The sequence below is a fragment of the Nyctereutes procyonoides genome, unplaced genomic scaffold (genome assembly GCF_905146905.1).
Source record: "Nyctereutes procyonoides isolate TBG_1078 unplaced genomic scaffold, NYPRO_anot_genome, whole genome shotgun sequence".
NCBI classification, from domain to species: domain Eukaryota; kingdom Metazoa; phylum Chordata; class Mammalia; order Carnivora; family Canidae; genus Nyctereutes; species Nyctereutes procyonoides.
The window spans coordinates 24,699,328-24,717,121 of NW_026575125.1; the positions used below are offsets into that span (position 1 = coordinate 24,699,328).

The following is a 17,794-nucleotide window of genomic DNA, read 5'->3' on the forward strand; positions in this document are numbered from 1 at the left end:
CCATTTTATCAAAAATAATATACGCAATGGTTGTTGTGGGCATTAGTTCTAGCACATTACAAACACACAAAGCAAAGTCTGGAATTTATCAATTCTTGTTATCAATTTCATTAATTCTACTAGATTACAGTCTGTGTAAAGCACACTTGACTGTATGAAAAATGTCAATAAAAATAGTTTTTTAAAAGGGGAAGATAAAAGGTACCATTTTTTAAAGAAAAAAAAGTAATCACTGAACCCACAGGCTAAGCTACAAATGCACCATTTAATTACATCAGTGGCAGAAGAATTAAAGGTCTCATAGTAGAATGTGTTTCAGTTGAACTTAAATGATAAATCTTTCATAGTGATCAGCAGAGTTAATATGAAAAATATGATGCCTTATTATTAATTATCCAGTAGAGTAAATCATAAACTGAAGTTCAGGAAATTAAGTTTTATCCTTAAATTTGTCACCATGATGCTTTGTGATAAAACCAATTGACCTTTCTTCGCTCAGCTTCCTCATCCATAAAAAGAGGAGGAATATGTACTTTTTGAGAGCATATTTTCAACCTCTGGTTGATTGGAAAGTAGTTTAAATATATTGCTACATTAACTCTGTTAAAAATGTTACACCAAGTATGAAAATGCTACTAAAACCATCACCTTGTAGTGATCACGTCATTCTTTTTGCTTTTTTCAAGTCAGTTTTCTTTTCTTCACTTCTTCTCTGATCTTGCTGACTCCTGCATTTTATCAGGAAATTTTTTTCCTGATGTAACATTTTCACAATCCATTTTCTTACCATTATTTCATTCTATGATCTAGCCCCAGAAATTAAATGGCTTTTCAGATGGTCCAACTCATTTCAAAATTTCTGTTGGAAATATGGTGTTATTTTATTTTTGGTCTTTCTTTTAAGAATTACAGAAAAATGTTTTGGCCAGAAGGAAAAATAAGTATTTACCAGATGAAAGTGAATATCATATAATTTAATTAATTCTTCTAGAAAAAATCCATATAGTGTGTATTTTTTCTTTAAATGTAACAAATCCAAAAATATGTATCATATCTTACATCTTAATTTTTTATCTAAATAATGAATATTCTAGAAAGAACCAAGCTGGTCTAATTTATTTTGGAATTACTAGGTCTCTTATGGACCACCACTGGACACAACTTTTTCCCCATACCCACAAATAATCTGGCAGAGGGTGAGTGTTGAAGCTATAGTTTGAGTATGAGTGAGAGTTCAGTATAAGGAATCCTAAAATATGGTAGTTTCTATGAAAACAAATATTTTCACATTTTTATTTAGCAGTATTGAAATACAGAAAATTGTTATACTACCCACAACAGAATTTTATGAGTATCAAATCACATTTTACAATATTTAAGAAACCATACTGTTTGGAAGTAGTGGACATCTCCTGTTTATATCCCTTGAATATTTTTTTTACTTCCATCACTAAACTTTCCTTTGGAGTACAACTCCCCTCCTCCTCTCATTTCATTTAGTTGGGGGTAGGCCCATTACCCAAAGCAGCCAAAAAGTGTCTAGTAAATTTAAAAATATACATGTTCTGAATAAGCAAATCCACTCCTAGGTAAAAGTCCTACATAGATACCTACTCTTATGCACAATGAAAAATGTATGTGTGTGTATGCTTACAAGATGGCTAATGGCATTATTACTTACATTAACAAAAAATGAAAACCCCAAGTATATATCAATAAACTGTGAGATATTCATATAACAGGATACTATGAATAAAAGTAATGAATAAATGTCAGATAAATGAAAGAACAGGGATGAATTTTCAAAAAATTTTAAAAGTTTTTATTTGAATTCCGGGTAGTTAACATACAGTATTATATTAGTTTCAGATGTACAATATAGTAATTCAACCATTTCATACAACACCCTGTAGTCATCACAAGTGCCCTTCTTAATTCCTATCACCTATTTAACCCATCCTCCTCCCATCTCCCCTCTGATAATCAGTTCATTCTCTATAATTAAGAGTCTGATGGCACCTGGATGGCTCAGTCAGTTAAGCATCTGCCTTTGACTCAGGTTGTGATCCCAGGGTTGTGGGATAGAGCCCCTCATCTGGCTCCCTACTCAGCAGGGAATCTGCTCCTTCTGTTTCTTCCCTGGCTCCTGCGCTCGCTCTCTCTCTCTCTCTCTCTCTCTCTGTCTCTCTCTCTCTCCCTATCTACCCTCTCTCTCAAATAAATAAAATATTTTTAAAAGTCTTTTTCTTGCTTTGACTCCCCCCCCTTATTATTCCCTTTGCTTTTATTTGCTTATTTCTTAAATTCCTCGTATGAGTGAAATCATATGATGTTTGTCTTTCTCTGACTTATTTCACTTAGCTTAATACTCTCTAGCTCCATCCATGTTTTTGCAGTGGAAAAAACTTCGTTATTTTTCATGGCTGAGTAGTATATAGGTGTGTGTATATATATTATATATATATATAATTACTTCTTTATCCATTCATAAGTTGATGGATATTCGGATCTTTCTATAATTTAGCTATTATTGATAATGCCACTATAAACATCAAGATGTGGCAATTCATTTATAAAACACATAGCAGAATATTTTAAAATTGGAATCTTCACAAAGTAATACAATGTGAAAAATAAATAGAATACCAAGACAGCTTGGAAAATCAAAACTAACAGAAGACACACCCCCAAAAGAGAAGAGAATTATAGAAAAATAAGTAAATAAATATGAGAAAGGAGGCAGAAAGGGAGGAAACAACGTGAAAAGGAAAAATTATCCCTGGTCTCCTTGAGGGGAGAGTATTTCCTAAGCATTAATCTTAGAGAGAGGAAGAGAGAGAGAGAGATAAAGGGAGAGAGGGAGGGAAGTAATTGTTATTAAGCTGTCTCTTTGCAGTATTATCTGTAATGGTACAATACTAGAAACACCTCAAATGTCCAGAAAATAATAGGGAAATAATTTTATAAATCATGTGAAGCAGTGCCATATAGTAGAAAGAGTCTGGATTACAGTGAGGTGACTTCGAGTAACAGTCCTGCTTTGAACCTGGGTTAGGCAAATGTCCTAATCCTGACTTGTATCCCAGGGAACTCTGTGTCTCCTTCCAAGCCCAAAAATTTGTAATACAATAAAATGTTTCAAAGTTAACATTATTCTGATATTAGCAGGTTTTCTGAATGGTATATCTCTTTGTAGTGTGGAGGAGAGCAGCCAGCTATTCTTGAAAGAGCAGAATCTCCAAAAGCCAATAAACCATTATCCATTCTTTCATGAAATGCTTATTAAAATGTGCAGGTACTAATCTAAGCCAGGATTTTTCCCCCTAAAATGGTATCATGGGCAAGTTAATTTTCAGAGTTACTTTCTTTGGTCCACATAAAATTGTGATCAGAGTTGAATTATATTTAGGCACCCAGTGCAGGACATAGCATGTAATAGACTCTCAAGAAAAGCTTGTTTCCTCCCTCTGGCATATAAAAGAACAACAAAATGAAAAAAGCAGCAATAAGTTAACTACATGGCTATCCTTGTATTGAGAAGTGGTTTGACACCAGAATTGCCACCGTCAGTTTTCATTACTGTGTTAAAATCAGAGTAAAATTAAATTTTACTGAGATTTACAGATCTTATACTCAGAAAAATTATATAAGAGAGAACAAAGCAATTAATATTCCCTGGTCAATTTCAGCCATGATAATCATGTAAGTCGGGTGCTCTCTATTAAAAGAACATCTCTGTAATGTAGATGAAAAGAAAAGAGATTTCTCATGATGATGATGATGAGAATTAGCAGTTTTGAATGCCTACTGTGTGCATAATTCCTAACACTTTGTATATTTTACCTGATTTCAACCGTATCATAGATGACATAATAGCTTAAAGTCCCCTGTGTATTGACTGAATTTTACCATCTACTGTCATTTGATAGATTCTGTAGATGTCCCAAGTCCATTCTTCATTCACTTTATAAAAAACAAGTTCTTATTTGTGTAATATGCTAAGCACCGTGATACATCGAAGAATGAATTAAGCAGAGATCTCCTGGGGAAGTTACCATGGAGCAGAAGAGATAAACTGTTCTGTGTTATCCACATAACAGGATGCAAAATAAAAAGTTCAGTATCAAATAGATGGATCATAAATGGGAGTAGGAATTCTGGGATGGTTATGGAAAGTTTCCTGCACACATGGAATTTGAAGTCCGCCTTCAAGGAGAGCAAGAATTTGTACATGGAGGTGTCAAAAAATTATTTTTAAATCTAAACTTGATGAGGACTTTATTTAGATGGATTATTGCAAAGAGGTAAACTATTGCATGAGGAGGAGGAATGTTGCAATAAGGAGACCATTCTGAGTATAAGATCTGCAAACCTCAGGCAAAAGGAGTTTTTCTTTTACAGGAAGAAGAAAACAAAGCTAGCAAGAACAGAGTGTGTGGAAGTGGTCTGAACAGGAGTGGCATGATGGGACAGCACATCAGAGAAGATTTGACCCTGAGGCAGCCTCTTCTGTGGCAGGCCTATTAAGGAATGCCTGCATACTGGCTCATGATGAGGGTAGGGCAAAATTAGGGACCCTGAAGGAAGGAGAGAATCTTAACCAAATTATGGCTAACAAGCATTTTGTTCTGGCTTATCAGTGAGGACAGCAGTTTAGCTAATCATTTATGAAGTGAAGAAAGGAATTTGGACGGTCTGCGTCTGGCCTTGTCATAGGTAAACAAGGGAGCATCCATGAGTTTTACCTAAGTCATAAGGGGGAGGGTGCATTTCTACAGGAAACTGTTGCCTGGAACAAAAAAGGAGGGGGAAGTTGCTTAAACTTTACTGTTTTCTAGGATCATAGGTCCCGAGTGAAGTTCAAGATTGTCAGGGGTGCAGGAATAAAAAATCAGTGAGAACTACCTGATGAATGAGGTATGCATGAGAGGGGTTGCATGTAGTCAGGATGGGAAGATTTTGAAGAAGGATGGTACTAATCAATACTAGTCGTAGCTTTCTGAGTACCAGGCCCTGTTCTAAGCACCTTATATCTGTCACCTCATTTAAATAAGCCTCACAACCATCCAATGACACAGGTACAATTATTCTCCCATTTTATGGCCAAGGAATTTGAACTCCTCAGAGGGTAAGTGACTTTGTCACACTGCTAGTAAGACCTATACCTGGGGCTGTAAGTCCTAAAGCCCATGTCCCCCGGGAGCTGGCCCAACCTCTTTTCATTACTTCAAACTCTTCCTTTAACCCAGAGAGTGAGGGATTAAAACTGCTGGAAAAGGGAGAGGGGACATACAGTGATCTTCCACTTTCCAAAAAACAATCCACTTTGAGAGAAGTTGTGGGACACAGAAGAAAAAAAACAGAAAATGAGAAACTCCCAAGTTTGGTGGTGGTGCACTGGCAATAGCAGCAGCATATGGAACTGGCCAACAGAAAGGACAGTTAACAGAGAAGGTTCTGGATGCAGAGAATAAAACAAACAAACAAAAAACCTCAGTCAGTCAGGGCAGAAGGAGGCCCACTGCTTTGTGTAATTTGTGTGGGAATGGGGATATGAGTGAAGACCAGGGTCAACTTACTACTGTCATCTTTACAGGCACAGGTTTCCAGGCTTCGTTCCACCATGAATGAGATTAAGGCAGGCTTTAAAGTATGAACAGTAGGTGGAAAACGGCTGCTGCTTTAGTTCTTAAGGGCATTCCTGAGCCATACTCACTTATCCTCACTAGTACAATTAGCCTTCCAGAGTTAAAGACAATTGCTCAATCCAACAGGCATTCACCTCTCCTTCCCACAACCAGCTATCTATGCATTTATTTCTACTGTTCACAACCACCATAGTTTTTCCTAATGATCATCCTTTGATTCAGTACACTCAGGTTTAATGAGCCAGAGTATATGTAGTACATGGGTGAAAATTTTACTGAAAATATTGTTACCTATCTGATATGTAAGGAATTGAACTAAGTTTGTCAAGAGAACATAGTTTACATAGCAATGCTAATTGCTAACCAACAGAGATTTTATTGGAAATGTAATGGATAAAGAAGATGTGGTCTATATATACAATGGAATATTACTCAGCCATTAGAAACGACGAATACGGGGGCAGCCCGGGTGGCTCAGCGGTTTAGCGCCACCTTCGGCCCAGGATGTGATCTTGGAGACTCGGGATCGAGTCCCGCATCGAGCTCCCTGCATGGAGCCTGCTTCTCCCTCTGCCTGTGTCTCTGTCTCCCTTTCTCTGTGTCCCTCATGAATAAATAAATTAAAAAAAAAAAGAAATGACGAATACTCACCATTTGCTTCAAACGTGGATAGAACTGAAGGGTATTATGCTGAGTGAAGTAAGTCAATCGGAGAAGGACAAACATATGGTTTCATTCATTCAGGAATATAAAAAATAGTGAAAGGGATTAAAGGGGAAAGGAGAGAAAATGAGTGGGAAATATTAGAAATGGTGACATGAAAGACTCCTAACTCTGGGAAACGAACAATGGGTAGTGGAAGGAGAGGTGGACAGGGGGATGGGGGTGACTGGGTGACAGGCACTGAGGGGGGCACTTGACGGGATGAGCACTGGGTGTTATACTATATGTTGGCAAATCGAACTTCAACAATATATTATATATATAATTATATATATAAAATAGTATATATTATATATATATATATATTAAAAATAAAAGCAGTTAACCTCTCTTGAGCTCATTCTGTGCCTCTGGACCAATGGTAGGCACATTCACATCCTTACCTCTTTTCATCTTCCCAGGAGTTAGAGGGGATATCTACTTTATGGATGAACAAATTAAATTAAAGTTAACAGAATTTAATCACTATGCCCCAAGAGTCTGTACTTTAATCCTTAGAGTCCAGTTTTGAACCCAGACCTCCTTGATTTTAAAAATCTTTTACATCTTTCCACTCTGAATCAATCACTCACATTTTCAGGCCTGATCAGTAACAGCTCTGCTATTGCTCTGTGATGTTGGGGAAATTATTTAACTACTCTTTGACTTTCTTAGTCTGAAAAGTGAGGCAATCATATCTTCATCATAGGATCATTTTGAAGATTAAATCGATTAATATGGGTAAGGGATTTAAAAGACTTACATAGCCACCATTTTTATATATGTTAGCTGTGGTTATTGAAGATAATGACTGAGATGACAATGAAACCATGCTCTCTTTCTCAAAATAGCCAAACTCAGTATCTCAGTATGACTTCATGTGCTCTAGCAGTAGGATTGATTATATATGTGTGTATATTCCTTGTTCCACCATACTCTTCTGGCAGTTTAATTTATTTTTTTAAATTTATTTATTTATAATAGTCACACACAGAGAGAGAGGGGCAGAGAGAGACAGGCAGAGGGAGAAGCAGGCTCCCTGCACCGGGAGCCTGATGTGGGATTCGATCCCGGGTCTCCAGGATCGCGCCCTGGGCCAAAGGCAGGCGCCAAACCGCTGCGCCACCCAGGGATCCCTGGCAGTTTAATTTAAATAAAACTACAGAGAACTAGGAGCATTAATTTACTCAAAATTGAATTCACATGTAATTTTATGAAACATAAATTGGGAAAATCCTTTGTGTATATCTTTAAACTTCTCTGAGTTTCTTTTTTTTCTTTTTTTTTTAAAGATTTTATTTATTTATTCATAGAGACAGAGAGAGAGGCAGAGGGAAGCAGGCTCCATTCCATGCAGGGAGCCTGACATGGGACTCAATCCCGGGTCCCCAGGATCACGCCCTGGGCTGCAGGCAGCGCTAAACCGCTGCGCCACCCGGGCTGCCCTTCTCTGAGTTTCTAAAATAAAATTTTTATTTGATCTAAGAGAACAAGATGGCATCTTTGACAACTGGGTTTGGGGAAACAAACAAACAAAAAAAGGATTAAAAGAGCCAACATAATATCGAAGAGGAAGACTAAAGCTGATGGGCTGATAATACAGGACTTTAAAATTCATCATAAACTACAATAATCAAGACTGTGGTATTGGTGAAAGAATAGACAAATAGATGAATAGAACGGAATAGAGATCCCAGAAATAGACCCAGAGTCAACTGATCTTTGACAAAGGAGCAAAAGCAATACAATGGAGTAAAGTTGGTCTTTTCAACAAATGGTACTGGAACAAGTAGACATCCACAGGCAAAGATGAATCTAGACACAGACCTTATACACTTCACAGAAATGAACTCAAAATGTATCATAAGCATATATGTAAAAATCAAACTCTAAAACTCCTAGAAGATAACATTGGAGAAAATCCAGATGACCTTAGATTTGGTGATGACCTTTCAGCTAAAACATCAAAGGCATGAACCATGAAAAGAAAGAATTGATAAGCTAGACATCATTAAAATTAAAAGTTTCTCCTCTGAGAAAGATAATATCAAGAGAATAAGAAGAAAAGTCACAAACTAAGGGAAAATATTTGCAAAAGACATGTCTAATAAAGAATTGTATCTAAAATATACAAAGAACTACTAAAACTCAACAATAAGAAAACAAATAACCTGGTTAAAAGTGGACATGGCCAACAAGCACATGAGAAAATGCTCCGCATCACTTGCCATCAGGAAAATACAAATCAAAACCACAATGAGATACCACCTCACACCAGTGAGAATGGGGAAAATTAACAAGGCAGGAAACCACAAATGTTGGAGAGGATGTGGAGAAAGGGGAACCCTCCTGCACTGTTGGTAGGAGTGTGAACTGGTGCAGCCACTCTGGAAAACTGTGTGGAGATTCCTCAGAGAGTTAAAAATAGATCTGCCCTACACCCAGCAATTGCACTGCTGGGGATTTACCCCAAAGATACAGATGCAGTGAAACGCCGGGACACCTGCACCCTGATATTTATAGCAGCAATGTCCACAATAGCCAAACTGTGGAAGGAGCCTCTGTGTCCATCGAAAGATGAATGGATAAAGAAGATGTGGTTTATGTATACAATGGAATATTCCTCAGCCATTAGAAATGACAAATACCCACCATTTGCTTCGACGTGGATGGAACTGGAGGATATTATGCTGAGTGAAGTAAGTCAATCGGAGAAGGACAAACATTGTATGGTCTCATTCATTTGGGGAATATAAGAAATAGTGAAAGGGAATAAAGGGGAAAGGAGAAAAAATGAGTGGGAAATATGAGAGAGGGAGCCAGAACATGAGAGACTCCTAACTCTGGGAAACGAACTAGGGGTGGTGGAAGGGGAGGTGGGCGGGGGTGGGGGTGACTGGGTGACGGGCACTGAGGGGCACTTGACGGGATGAGCACTGGGTGTTATTCTATGTGTTGGCAAATTAAAGACCAATAAAAAATAAATTTATATAAAAAAGTGGACTCAAGGTTTTAACAGACACCACACCAGAGAAGATAAACAGATAACAAGCATATAAAAAGATGTACGACATCAAAGGTCATTAGGGAAATGCAAATTAAAATGAACAGTGAAATACCACTACATATTTATCAGAATGGCCAAAGTCCAGAATAGTAACACTAGATGCTGGCAAGGGTGTGGAGGCACTGGAACTCTCATTGATTACTGGTGGGAATGCAAAATGGTACAGCCACTTTGGAAGACAATTGATGATTTCTTACAAAACTAAACATACTCCTATCATGTGATCCAGAAATTGTGCTTCTTGGTATTGACACAGAGGAGATGAAAACTTTTGTCCACATAAAAACTTGTACATGGATCTTATACTGGCCTTACTCGTAATTGCCCAAAATCAGAAGCAACCAGAACATTCTTCTGGAGGTGAATGGATAAATAAGCTGTGGAACAGTCAGACAATGGAAAACTATTCAATTCTAAAAAGAAATGAGCTATCAAGCCACAAAAAGACATGGAGGAAATTTAAATGCATATTATTAATGAAAGAAGCCAGTCTGAAAAGGCTACATAATGTATGATTCCATCTATATGACATTTTGGAAAAGGCAAAACTATGGAGACAGGAAAAAAAAAAAACAATGGTTGCCAGGATTATGGGTGGGGGAATGAGAGATGAATAGATGCAGCACAGGAGTTTTAGGGCAGTGAATATACTCTATATGATACTATGGCATACATTTGTACAAACCCATGGGATGTAGATCACCAAGAGTAAAACCTATGGACTTTGGGTGATTGTGATGTGTCAGTGTAGACTCATCAGCTGTAACAAATGAGCAGCTCTGCTTGGGGGATCGTGATGATGGGGGAGCTGTGCATGTGGAGGGGCAGAAAGGTGTATGGGAAATCTCTGTACCTTCCCTTCAATTTTGCTGTGAACCTAAAACTACTCTTAAAAAATATCTTTTATAACAACATAAGTAAAGAATTTGCACGTCATTGCCCTCATATGAAGAATCAGAATTGCTAAAACATAAGAAATATTTACCCATATTTCCCATTTGTATGGAACATAGAGTTGCTAACACTGCCTTGACTTACTTGCTCCCTATGGTGCTTGAGCTCCATGGAGCCTGAGTAGAACCTGAATTTTCTTGTCTAATATATATGTTGGTAGGCATGAACTGGGATAAGAGATCAAACAGGTCAACAAAGAAGTAACAGAAAGGACAAAAGTACAAAAATAAGGTTCTTTCTTAGAGATTCAAATCTGGATTGAAGTACAAGTTATGGAAGGTTGTGGTGTGTCTGAATATTGATAGTAATGCTCACTTGCTTCCACACAGGCTTTAAATAGCTGTTGGAGTTTCTGACAACTTTATGCTCTGGTGAGTCAGTGTTTGCAGATAATTCAGGCTGAGTTTACAGGTTTGCAGCAGGGATTGCATAAGATATTGTGAAAATCGTATTGAAAGTGATCTTAAATAGTTTATTTTATTTTATTCTGAGTTCAGTTCAAGTGTAGAAATTGTCATAGTTATAAAGGTCCATGGTGAGACCTTTCCATCACTGCTCAGAACTGATTAGCCTGTTATACACACACATACCCTCCCATCTCATTCATCCTCAGTTATCCACTGTCACTTTTATAAACATGCATGCATACACTCACACACTCATAATCCCAGATATAAGCCCTTATTGTTGTTGTTTTTTTAATAAATTAATTTTTATTGGTGTTCAATTTGCCAACATACAGAATAACACCCAGTGCTCATCCCGTCAAGTGTCCCCCTCAGTGCCCGTCACCCATTCACCCCCACCCCCCGCCCTCCTTCCCCTCCACCACCCCTAGTTCATTTCCCAGAGTTAAGAGTCTTTATGTTCTGTCTCCCTTTCTGATATTTCCCACACATTTCTTCTCCCTTCCCTTATATTCCCTTTCACTATTATTCATATTCCCCAAATGAATGAGAACATACACTGTTTGTCCTTCTCCGATTGACTTACTTCACTCAGCATAATACCCTCCAGTTCCATCCACGTTGAAGCAAATGGTGGGTACTATTGGGACTTCATCAAGATAAGAAGCTTTTGCACAGCAAAGGATACAGTCAACAAAACTCAAAGACAACCTACAGAATGGGAGAAGATATTTGCAAATGACCTATCAGATAAAGGGCTAGTTTCCAAAATCTATAAAGAACTTATTAAACTCAACACCCAAGAAACAAACAATCCAATCATGAAATGGGCAAAAGACATGAACATAAATTTCACAGAGAAAGACATAGACATGGCCAACATGCACATGAGAAAATGCTCCGCATCACTTGCCATCAGGGAAATACAAATCAAAACCACAATGAGATACCACCTCACACCAGTGAGAATGGGGAAAATTAACAAGGCAGGAAACAACAAATGTTGGAGAGGATGCGGAGAAAAGGGAGCCCTTATTGTTTTAAAGTACTTTTGCTTCCCAGAACTATGAAGATCATGCAGCAGGTAGACAGGCAGATCTTCTGATGCTCAGATTTGGCTATTTTCATCATTGATGTACTTCAGTAAGAACAGATCTCAGAGAATTAAGCATCTTAAATCTGAAAGGTTAAACTAGAGATGCCTTGTGACTCAGTGGTTGAGAATCTGTCTTTGGCTCAGGCAGTGATCCCGGGGTCCTGGAATCAAGTCCCATGTCAGGCTCCCCACAGGAAGCCTGCTTCTCCCTCTGCCTATGTCTCTCTCTCTCTCTCTCTTTCTGTGTCTCTCATGAATAAAAAAATAAATAAAATCATAAATGAATAAAATAAATCTAAATAGTTAAACTAAATCCATTTAGAAGTTCCACTTTGTCCTCTATATAGCTATGACTTTTGTCTCTTGCTGCCTTGAAGCTGATCATAAAAGAGCAAATAGTGACCTCCCTCTAGTCCATGCAGGCTAGAAAAATGACCTCACAAACTACTGATTTTTGCTTTGTTGAAAAGAAAGCATTTTCATTCTAGAACACAAAATGAGTGAAAAAGATCTAAGACTCTTTCAGGACTATACTGATTTCTTCCGTATTTCTGAAACAAAGAAATAACTAAGATACAATTTACACAACTCCAGGCCTGAAGAAACAGGCTCCTATGTGCTAAGACTGGGGCATCTTTCTGCTGCCTCTTCACCTGCCTCAAAACCATTCTCCACATGGTGAAAAACAGATGCTTCAAAAGTACCAGTGGCTCACTCCACATTACTCAAAGGATAAAGTCCCAGATCCTTAGCTGGTTTGTCAAACCATCAACCGTTAGTCCTCACTCACCTCACACCCCCCACCACCATCCATTTGCCATATTATACTTTACCATCCAGCAAAACTGTTTTTTTTTATTATATCAAGGAGTATTCCTTCTGCCCAGATCACTGTCCACCCTCACCATATACATTCACTTAATTGACTCCAGTGCTTTCCTCAGGTCTAATGTATACCTTGAAGGTGAAGTCTTCTTTAGTCCCCAAAATAAGTATGTCTTCTCATAGTGTCAAGACACGTCTGTTTCACACACTTTTATAGTCATATATTTCAAGTTGCGTTTCTCAGATGTTTGGCGTGCATAGGAATTAAAAGGAGATCATGTAAAAATGCAAATTCTGAGCGAGTGTTGCAGGGCCCAGAGCATACACCGAGTAGCAAGGACTTAGAGCCTGTGTGCCTCTCTGGACCTGAGGACAGGATCCTCAGAGCCTCCCACACAGCAGGCCCTGAATTAACAGCCACTGAATGAATTTAAAAAGCGATAGAATCTTGACAATATAACATTTTAATTTTAAAATACAAGCAGTGCTTACGAATAACCATTTGAGAAGAACTTTGTTAACTTCCTTCCTCCTTCTGTATCTTGGTATTTCCATCTGTTCTTTCTGTCTCTTTGCCTCAAAGTTCACTGGTATCTGGAATTTCTACCCAATCCCCTCCTTTTCCTCTATTCCTTTTACACCCTGGAGGCATTTTCAATGCTAGCACTTCTGAAAATAAAAAGCAAAGGAAGCCAGGGAGGAGAGATGAAGAAAAAAGAAACTGTTCTCTTCTTCACATATCAGTTGAGTTACTTTCTTGTTTCTCTAAATCTAACCTCCTTGGACCCCATCAGACTATTCATCAAAGAATCCCAAACACATCCCTAGACTCCACTTTAGTGTTGTAATGCTCAAAAAATGTTGTCTGTATGTTCCTCAGAAATGGAAATGAACCTTATATCAGTCATTTATTTACACAAAGACTTGTCTTTTACCATCTAAGTAAAGATTAGACACATGTAGTCATTTTGTTCCAAATATTTATAGTTGAGTGTATTGTGAAGATGGAATAGTGAAAATAACACAAACTCCCCATGGTCCCCTTACCACCCTTATGCCCAGCCCTTGTCTCAAATGCAAAAAATAAAGTGTTAGAGAGCGGGTGCTGTGGAGCAGTCCTTTGTGGAGCAAAGGAGGAAATTGGTGAAAACATTTTATAAGATAATGATTTTCTTACTGGATAGATCACCTTTAAGAAGTATAGGCACTGCTCTTCTCCATTAGGGTTCGATCTGTTTCCAAGCAGACAAAAACCATCAAGTAAAACAGTTTCAGGGAGACAGTGTGTACTCGGAAACCTCAGACACATGTGGTTTTAGGAAACCACAGATTGACTTTTCTACTAGAACATACAAATTTTTGTTAGGCTTCAACTTTATTTAATGTCCAAAAGGACAATATAAGGAAGAAGGTTAATTAGTCTGTATTTCTGTATAAAATTTATTGTATGACTTACAGAGTGCTCTTGCACGTGCTCTCGCTCTCTCTCTCTCCCCCGATAGATGATAGATAGATAGATAATAGATCTATATATATGATGTAGTCTGTGTCTACATAAGTAAAATGTCTATTTGTATATATATCTAATTCATACCTTCCATGTTTGCATTTCATATATATATATGTATGTGTATATGTATATACTCTATATTTTCATTTCTTGACAGCTAAGGTAGGCAAGAGATCAGAAGAGAAAATCTTGGTAAATGTGTGGATTTGTCCACTAACAAGATGTTAGACATATAAATTTGATACTAAAAGTGCCTTCTCCCCAAAAACAAAGAGAATAGAACAATTATACTAGGGTGTGAATTCTAGCAAATTAAGAGAAATATCTGCATGATCTATGTTTCTAATTATCTGACAGAGTGCTGTTAATAACTTTTCTGGAAGCCACAAACACAGCAGTAGCACTTAATTATGATGCAGTCTTAAAATATAACACAATGCACTTTTTCTATGGCCTTCAAGATCACATTGGCAGCAGAGCCTACCATAATGAACTGTCCTGAAGCCTTGAGATGCTGTTTTCAGCAATTTCACATTTAAGTATTCAGATTTTACAGTGTGTGAAGTCTGACTTGAATGTGCTCCGCCACAGTAACTTCAAAATATTCACATTTTCCTTTTCTCAATTTAAAGCCATGTTATTTTTAAAAAGCATGCAGAATATTGCAAATAAAGAGCTATAGTGAGCTAAGAACTAGACAGAACCCCCAAATTCTTCAAGATATGCTAACGATTATTTTGTCCAGTCAATTTAATTTTGCTGCAGCACACACATAAAGAAAGATATTTCACACTCCCCATGGTTCTCAGTGGTGAACATAGTGAACACACTCCCCATAATTCTCAGCACACAATTATTCAGTTATCTACTTGCAAACAAGAAAATTCATTCCTTGTCATTTGATATTTTGTTTCACATCATGTAAGCATATGTCTAAAGCATTAATAAAATTATAAATTATATATTTGATGACTAAACAGGAGAAAATCTCTTAAACACTCTTACATTTTCTGTAATTTTCTTCATTTTACAAATATTATACCCCTTTTGCTACTTCTTTTATCTTAATTACAAAGAGTAATTGGGCCACCTAGGTAGCTTAGTCTGTCAACCAGTGGACCAGCAGACCCTTGATTTCAGCTCAGATCATGATCTCAGGGTCTTGAGATCGAACCCCGAGTCAGGCTCGATGCTGGGAGCAGAGCCCACTTAAGTTTCTCTGTCTCTCTCCCTCTCCCTCTGCACACCCTCCTCCATTCTCTCTCCCTCTCTAAAAAAAATAAAGGGTAGCAAAAGGGTTTGATGGATAAGAAAAAGAGAAGAAAAGGAAAAGTTAAGTCTTCCTAATAAGGAATATTATGCTGAATACTAACTACCGCAATAAGTCATCATTCCTGGGAATTAGAAGGAGCCCCCTTAAATGTGCATATGTTATTTTTTAAAGTTTAAAATATTTTACTTGCAATTTTAATTCACCAATATTCTGTGTCCCTTTTTAAAAATTATAGGAGACATTTTTACCCCTCAGGTTAATGCACTTAGCTGCTCTTTTTGGAGTCACTCTGGGGTGTTGCATTAATTTTAGCTGTAGGATAACAATAAAAAGTCATTTTAGTAAACCACAAATTAACTTAGGGGCCTTGTAAATGAAAGCACTTTTCAGAGTGCTTAGTGACGAAGACAGCCTTAATGTTCCCTCAGCTTAGCTAACTGTAGACAGATTTCTTCATCATTATAGGCTCCCCACCTCCATGTTCTTAGAGCTTTAACTTTAGAAAACTTGAAAATGTCCATTCATTCCTTCCCCTTTGAGGTATAAATCATCTCACAGGCTCTTGCCAGTTTTACATCTCAGAGACATCTTTCTCAGAGACTTGGGAGCCTTCCCTTTGATGTGGAATCATCAAGAGAGCTAAGGTGTCCTCTCTCTAGTCTCTCTGGGAGAGTAGGAGTCTAACTTTGATAAGTGTCAATTAGCAAACACACATAGCCTAATCATTCTGACAAATCCCCTCCCCCAGTGTCCTCCAGTACTTTTCTACTAGCTCATCCCACTGCTTAAAATCTCTCTCACCTTTTGTTTTAGTGGAGTTGAGTTCTCTCTCTCTCCCCTACTACAGTGGCCTTTCATAAACTCTTCCTTGCCTGTTTAATTTTGCCTGGTACAGTTTTTCTAGGAGATTATTTAGACCTCAAGTTTACTGTAAAGGAATCTGGATTGATGTAAATAGATTTTTAAAGGATTGTAATGAATATTCTAAGGCATAGAAATACCTTATCCACCTGCAATTACTAGGTCTTACCTTTTTAAGCCATACTACATTTTTTGCCTACTTTTATCATTCGTGGTGGAAATATTCCTAAAATGTAATAAACCTATTTTTTTCTCAAAATAAAGAAAACTTTGTTTCTCAAAGTGAAAATAGTTCTGTTTATGTTGTGTGCATGGGTGATTAAACAATACTGCACATGTAGAAAATTCAAATACTGAAAACCATAGTTTAAAGCAGTGTTTTCCAATCTTTATAGAAAGGTTCAGATTTTAACTGCTCCCCCCAAGAGATTTTAAAATGATGGATATGTGGTATATCTATTTATATGCTGTGGCTTTTGTAATAGCCAAGATTTGTTTTCCCCTCAGGAACTAATTTCTGCACTCATGGGGTGATAGTGCTTACTGAAAATGAATAGATTAAAGCACAAAATAAAGATCACCTAAAATCCCACACCACAGAGGTGACTACCATTTACATTTAGGCAAATATCCTTTCATATATCTTCTTAATAATGTTTCATGCGCTTTCTTTTATCCATTCGTGTACATTAATAACATAATGTGGGCATATTTCCATATTAATACAAATAGACATCATCCTTTTCAAGTACATACTTAATTAAGTATAAGGATATACTGATTAATTGATTAATCAATTCAATTTCCTGTGACATACCTTCTTTCTTTTTCTATTTTGTATTTTAAATAACACTAGGAAGAATAGCATGCCATATCATATTTGCACATTTGATATGATTTTTTTCGTAGAAGATTGCATATGGCAACTTTACATAGAAAAATATAAACACAAGGCAAGTAAAACATACATTTGATACCAAGATGTCTCAATCAACCAAACTACTATAAAAGTGCATAAAGATAACGTATTCTTATAATGTATCCTAGATTTACAACGTTCCTTTAATTTGGGTGTAATAGTTTAGATAGGTGCAGAAAACAAGATTAGAATTACATGTAGAGGGGATCCCTGGGTGGCGCAGCGGTTTGGCGCCTGCCTTTGGCCCAGGGCGCGATCCTGGAGACCCGGGATCGAATCCCACGTCGGGCTCCCGGTGCATGGAGCCTGCTTCTCCCTCTGCCTGTGTCTCTGCCTCTCCCTCTCTCTCTGTGACTATCATAAATAAATAAAAAAATTAAAAAAAAAAAGAATTACATGTAGAGTTTGTATTATCTATGTCATAAGGAAATAGTAGATAAGAGCTTTATATTTAAAGACGGAATATGGGATCCCTGGGTGGTGCAGAGGTTTGGCGCCTGCCTTTGGCCCAGGGCGCGATCCTGGAGACCGG

General features: G+C 37.5%; 1 protein-coding gene and 2 non-coding genes across 3 annotated transcripts in view; 1 reads left to right on the forward strand and 2 right to left on the reverse strand.

The window, feature by feature from the left end:
• IL1RAPL1 (interleukin 1 receptor accessory protein like 1) overlaps window positions 1-17,794 on the forward strand; it is a 1,192,989-nt gene that overhangs the window by 661,027 nt on the left and 514,168 nt on the right. The window lies entirely within an intron of this gene.
• On the reverse strand, window positions 10,860-10,929 carry LOC129518993 (small nucleolar RNA U2-30). The gene has a single exon (XR_008666313.1). It is a non-coding gene; the product is annotated as a small nucleolar RNA U2-30 (small nucleolar RNA).
• LOC129518994 (small nucleolar RNA U2-19) lies at window positions 11,835-11,914 on the reverse strand. The gene has a single exon (XR_008666314.1). It is a non-coding gene; the product is annotated as a small nucleolar RNA U2-19 (small nucleolar RNA).